Source organism: Palaemon carinicauda, chromosome 5 (genome assembly GCF_036898095.1).
Source record: "Palaemon carinicauda isolate YSFRI2023 chromosome 5, ASM3689809v2, whole genome shotgun sequence".
In the NCBI taxonomy this organism is placed as follows: Eukaryota; Metazoa; Arthropoda; class Malacostraca; order Decapoda; family Palaemonidae; genus Palaemon; species Palaemon carinicauda.
Genome location: NC_090729.1, coordinates 6,826,161 through 6,833,660, shown reverse-complemented (window position 1 = coordinate 6,833,660; position 7,500 = coordinate 6,826,161).

The following is a 7,500-nucleotide window of genomic DNA, read 5'->3' as shown; positions in this document are numbered from 1 at the left end:
AAACTTATTTCAATGGAACCTGAGTTCATATACAGTACAGCCTGATCTAAGCTAGAACGGCACAAAAATTCTAACACAAAGATTCAAGAACATACAGGCTTAAATAGGTTATCAATGTGAGGGGAGAGCAATAATGATAATATACAAAAAAAGAAACACCGTTATGGTATACAAGCATGTGTGATATACATGCAGTACAAGACTCCCCCTTAAAAAAAAACATACATTTGAAATGGGGTGCCCTGGTCTAGAGAGGCGCACTATAGGGGGTCATTTCGCTGGAGATAAGCAGGTTTAATACGAAAAATGGAGACCCAGTCTTATATGCCACAAACGTTTAGTAAGAACGCCTTCTTTGATCGATGAATCACAAGAAAAGGGCCTGTGTAAGTGGTTTTAGAGGTTGCGTGCTGGTGTCGTTTCATTAGTCTGACGGCAGGGAATAAAATTTTCCCCAACATGACATAGGCCCTGGAAATTGTCAGAGGAGGTTGTTGATGGAAAAAACTCTGCATAGATGACCAACTGGTTGCCATACATAATTTCAGCTGCCAAGACATCCATGGTGTCCTTAGGAGTGGTCCATCGTCCCAGGAGGACCCAGGGAAGCTGAGTAAACCAGATGGAGCCCTTTTAGCAGGACTTCAAAGCTGCTTTGAATGTTTGGTGAAAGTGTTCAACTATTTTGTTGGCAGCGGCATTGTATGCAGTTGTCTGAAGTATGGTGATTTCCAGGAGATTAGCTAATAATTTCCACAATTGAAAGGTGAAAGTGGTACCCCTGTCAGAAGTAATGTGCTCATGGATACCAAATCTTACTATCCGTCTTGAGATTAAGGTAGATGTACATGAGGCGGACGTTGAAGTTTCCATGGGAATGGCTTCAGGCCAACGAGTGAAGCAATCGATGATGGTAAACAGGTGACGATGTCATTGTAATGTGGGTAGGGATACTACAATGTTGACGTGAATATGGGAATAGCACTGCTGTGCTTAACGAAAGGTGCCCACTCCTGCATCTATTTGTCCATGTACTTGTGTGGTTAGTCATGAACTACAGGCCTGGACCCTATCCTTAGCATCATTAGTTATGCCATGCCAAATGAACTTTGTCTTTAGTAACTGTGCAGTAGAACGGTGCAGAGGATATGAATGGCCATGAATAAAATCAAACCCCTGTCGGGGCATGGTAGAAGGTATCCACAGTCTAGGTCTACCAGTACTGACGTCCCAGAAGAGGGCGGCATTGGAGTCGTTATGAGGGATGTGCGGATGTCCTACATGCTTGATATATACTCTGGATATTTTTGTTGGGCCTCTACCAGGGCATTGTAATCCAATCCCTGGTGAATGGTAGTCAATGTGTTTCTTGACAGGGAATTGACAACAGGATTCATTTTCCATGTACCTGTTGAAGGGTACAATTGTCTCTTACTGGTGGATCAGGCATCAGTCTATCGAGTGAAGGCGTGTGCCAGAGGCCTGTGGTTCATGCGAATGATGAAGGGCATACCTTCCAAGAAGAGGCCAAAGTGACGGACAGTCACGTGCACCACCAGCTATTCACGGTCGAAGGAAGAGTAGCCGGATACCGCCTTGGATAGTTTTCTATTGAAGAAGGCCAATGGACAGGACAAGCCATTGACCACCTGCTCAATCACTGCCCAATAGCAACGTTGCTGACATCAGTGGAGAGAAGGAGAGGTGCATGTATCATGGGAAAAGTGAGAGCATCAGAGGTTGATAGGGCATTCTTTGCATTACAGAAGGCCGCTTCTTGATGGACACCCCAATTAAACTCTTTTGGCTTGTCCTTATTGGGTGGCGGCGATGGTTGGCAGAAAACAGTAATAATAGTTGATCATACTCAAGAATTCTTGCAGTGCTTTGACAGTCGAGGGTGTGGGGAAAATCTGAACGCCTTCTTTCTTCTCGGGCAGGGGGTGGACTCCTCCATGAGTAATGCAGTGTCCTAGGAACAATACTTTGTTGGAGCTAAAGGTACAATTGATGTATCAGACTACAACGGTTTTTTTGTTGTAGGCAGTCATGCACAATGCATAGGTGGCTGAGGTGTTCCTCTCCGGAAGAAAAGAACATAAGTTACCATCCATGAGACAGTGAAAAGTGGCCTCAGCATTAACAATGGCAAAACAAGATTAATTGTAAGTGTATGTATGTACCGACTGGGGTAGTGATGGCAGTCTAGGGGAAATCTTTTGGGTTCATAGGCACCTGATAATACCCCTTTAGGAGTTGAGCAAGGAGAAAACCTTTGCTTTTAGGAGGTAGGAGATCAAGTCAGCGAAGTTTGGGAGGGGGAAGTGATTCGGTTCTGTCTGCATGTTTAGGCACTTAGAATCTGCACACGGACACAAAGAGCCATATTTTCTATGACGATGTGTGAGGGTGACCACCATGGGCTTGAAGCTTTTTGGCAAAGGCCCATTTCTTACATTTCAGCAAATGTTTGTTTAGTGGCTGCCAAGCGATCCGGGGCCAGACGACTATATCTGGCAAACACTGGGGGCCCTGTTTTCTTGATATGATGATATTTACCGTGCTTAACAGGAACTGTGAGAGTTTGACGAAGTTCTGGACGGAAAACTTCCAGGTACGATATAAGGATGTTCATGTTGTCAAGGAGTACGAATCCGAGCTGACTAACTGACGGTGAGGGACATCAACCAGGAGTTGGAAATGTGAGAGGAATCTGCACCAAGGATTGATAATGTGACGTAAGCCACGAGAAACTTCCACTTATATTGGGCGCTTCCAAATGATAGAGAGATGGTTTCATAAGCATGGGTAGGCATCGCATATCCGTTGGTAGCTACAAGGTTGATGTTAGCAGACAGACTACGTTGTGTTCAGGATAGTGGTCTTGGCAGAAGAGAATGGCAAGCATCCATGCCTACTAAAAATTGCTCGCCTGTCCAGTCGGCGTAAAAAGTTATGCAACAAATGTCAGAATATGTCGTTCGTAATTCAGTAACTGGCAACTGTAACTCATATCTGAAAAACTTATTTTTTTCCTATATTTAAATTAACTACTAAGAATTATTTTGAAATATTACTCTGTAATCTTAAAGTCTACACAAGTTATGCATACCGGGTCTAGACGTAAAAAAAAAATAAAAATAATAATAATAATAATAATAATAATAATAATAATGATACTACCATTATTATTATTATTATTATTATTATTATTATTATTATTATTATTATTACTATTCTATTACGTGTATTCATAACTTGTGTAGACCTTAAGATCACAGAGTAATATTTCAAAATAATTCTTAGTACTTAATTTAAATAAATAAATAAATATATATATATATATATATATATATATATATATATATATATATATATATATATATATATATATATATATATATTTACATATATATATATATATATATATATATATATATATATGGAATTTTTTATATATCTTTTTGGCCCTCCATGTGAGTATTTAGAGCAGAAGTGTCCCACAATACCCATGGAGTTGGACCGCTATGGATACTGTAGGTTATAGTTGCTCAGAATGATGTAGGGGTAGTTTGCAAAAGAAGTAAAGAATTTGTTAATATATACATCATAAAGGCTAAAATGTGAAACTATAACCAAACAGTTTTCACAGACTGGATTTGAAAGCTAATTTTCTGACAGCTGTAATGAAATAAAACGTGCATCCTTGGTCGAAATTTTACAAATTAAGAATATTAGTAGTCAGGTGGAAGTTATTATTATGATTTCCTGTATAGATAAATTCCGAAACAGTATATGCTGAAAAAAAATTAAACACTCCATTTATAGTATAATTTTATACCATAGATCTTTTCCTTATAAAAGAAAAAGAATATGATCATTTGTTTTTCATGAGAAATGAGCCTACGCTGCTAACGCTTTTCTTTTAATTTGATCTCTACTAGTGGATTATACATCTCCTCGACTGATGTAAAAAGTACTTTTGCCATGGCTCTTTTGAAAGTATTTAAAGAATGGAACCTTTTCTTCCACCAAAGAAGGATATATAAATCTTAAAAAGAAAAATAGAAGAAAAACTGAATCTTATTTATGAACGTCATTCTCTTCTTTCCTGGGCATCCTGTTCTCTTAGTACTTTTTTTCTGCATGTTATTTGCTACGTTATCTTTCCACCTGAACTTTGGCATATGTCAACAAACGCCTTCCTAACGTTCAAATTTCTATAGGCTGTTTCACGCAGGTGACTTTCAATAACCACCATCTTTTATAGATAAGGATTCTTTTTTCTGTGATCATTGTGATTATATGCCTTTAGTGTCTACAAACTGAGAGGAATTATGTGGCTGTATGATACTATTGTCACCGAGACTTGTAAATTTGTAGCATATTGTTGGGTTTCGGATTGCAGTGGGGGTAATTCAAGTAGGAGAGAAAGAAAGTTTCACTGGAAATCTTGAATTCTGAAATGAAATTAACCGTGAAATTCTCTATTTCTGGTAGGATTCAAACATACACTCATTTGAGGGTCCCTTTTTTATCCGTGGTAGTATAATATACAGAAAGGGTTTAGGTTTATAGTCTTATTTATTTTTTTATCTCATATCAGGAATAAAAACGGAAGCGGGAATAATGCGTCTTTCAAGGGGAAAGTTATAAGTCCATGAATAAGCAGAAATTTATATACTTCAAAACCTCTTGCCTTCTAGTTTCATATTTTGAGACAAAAAATAAAATATTTGTGACAAGCCTTCATCTTCCGAGAAACTATGGTACAAGAAAAGAAGATTATTTTGACTAGTTTTTTATGATGCAGATATAGCACAAGGGTGAGGATATATTTGCACTAAGTCTAGATTAAATTTACACTACACTTCAAGCTCAATGTTTATCGAAGTTTTGCAATATGTCAATTTCTCCCATGAATTTGTAACACGATCTCTCGTGCAAATTTGATTGACTGAAGGGTGGTCAAGCAAAAGTTTGCTTCACCGAAGCGGAGTCCTTCAGGTAATTGTTAACTTTATCCATTTGATTTGCTATTTATAACCTCATTTAAGAGTTTATCACTTGAAAAAGCATATTTGTAATGTTCAAAAGACTTAGGCTTTTTATCCATCATCTCATGACTTTGGTATAAATATTTCATGGAAGGTAAGAATGTACGCAGAGTACATGAAGTTCCAGGAAGAAAAAGAACGGATATTGAAGGATTATTCGTGTCGTATCAAATAAGAGAGCAACATTTGTGTGAAATGGATGTAAACATATATTGAGAAGTTACTATTATTTGCTTATGCATTTTTAGAAGCATAATTTTCTTCTTTCCAGTTTCATCTCTCGCATTTATTTTGTTTATCCTTATCCATTCTTTTTTTATTTAGACTGAAGTTATATAGATTTTTAATTTTTTGTACTAATCATATATAGATACAAAATACAGATATACTTTCATTAAATACAGTAATCCTGTACATACTTTACCTTCAAGTGTACTTCATCTCCCTTAACATTATCTATTTTGTGGGAATACTGGAAATCCAATAGGATATTTCTCTGAAACCTGATTTAAGTCAAACAAACCTTTGTTACGTGACCTTTTAAAAGGTCGATTCTAGCCTGATGAATAATTCATATAGCATGACATAGAACTGGACGAGACGGAAGTATATATATATATATATATATATATATATATATATATATATATATATATATATATATATATATATATATATATATAGTATATATATATATATATATATATATGTATATATATATATATATATATATATATATATATATATATATATATATATATATATATATGTATATATATTTATATTCATATATATATATATATATATATATATATATATATATATATGTATATATATCTAAATATATATATATATATATATATATATATATATATATATATATATATATCTAAATATATATATATATATATATATATATATATATATATATATATATATATATATATATATATATCAAGACTTTCTGATATTGTTCCCTGAAAGACCAACAGTAACATACAGTTCAAATCACTGTTTTTGGCCTCTACAATAATTTGGTGTTTACTACTTTGACCATTGTTGTCAGTTCCTACTGCAATAAATCTACAGAGAGACATCGAGCAAATTAGCAAAAGGTGATATGCTCTAACAAAGGCTGCTGTCTTTTGTGTTTTGTTGCGGTGTTTTTCTCTTTAACAATAAGTTTGTTTGTCTCTAGCCTTTTTTAACACAACAATCAAGGACATTATTGTTTTCTTGTCCATTCCTTCGTCTTATCACATTTCGTACATTTTTTTTTTTCCTTCCTCTTATAGTATTATTTGAGGTTCCATTCAGAGGAGCTAACCAACTGAATTCTCCTAAGGTGTTGTTAAAAAATAAAACATAAGTATCTTATACCTTTGTTGGAGCCGATGTCATCACTATGCAATATCTGAACATGGCTCCTTACAGACCACTTATGTAATTCTTGAAAAACTAAAGTTTTACTTGTCTTTAAAACTGAGAATAATAAAAGTGCAGGTAAAACGTGGGATAACCAAAACTCGTCTATAGATGTAACCACACTTCATCAGAAAAGAATTTATACTACTCAGTTGGTCATTGTGTTTTTGTAATGAAAAGTTTTCTTGGTCTTGATGTCTTCACCTTTTATTATCATGATTATTATTATTATTATTATTATTATTATTATTATTAATAATAATAATAATAATAGGTAAGTTAGAACCCTAGTTGGAAAAGCAGGATGTTATAAGCCCAAAATCTTCAATAGGGAAAAATAGCCAATGAGGAAATGGAACAAGGATATAAAGAAACTACAAGAGGAGCGATGAACAATTAAGATTTTTTAAGAACAGCAACATTAGAATATATCTTCCATATATAAACTATAAAAAATTAAAAAAAGAAAATAAGAGGGAGAGAAATAAGATAGAAGAGTTTCTTCATCCATGTAAGCTGGACTTATGCAAAGCTTCAACTGACTTGCTACTTCTAAAAAACTTTTTTTCCCATCTTGGTTGTTGTGTTTTAGTAGCTCCATCAAATAACAGAATGTATTGTATGTTGCAGCAACATTAACACGTCAATTACAATAGATATGATAAAAAAAAAAACACTTTATTCTCTCAAAACGAGATCATTCATCTGTTAAGAAAGGAGATAAATATTACAAGATTCCATTTGTGATTCTCATTTTTATAGCATTCTTGAAAATCCAGAATTTTCAAGCCACTTATTTAGATGTCTAAAGAGTTTTTCATTTATGGGCTCTAAAGGCTTAAAATTCTTTTACTGATCATAAACATTATTCTGTTTGATATAAAGCGCACTTAAGTGAGAGGATATATCCGTATCTTTATTTAGCTTAAAGTTTGGATTTATAAAAGATTTCGTTAGCTATTTGAAACTGACAGTTTTCCTAAGTTTTCTATTCGCATCTTTTCACTTTCCTTATGAC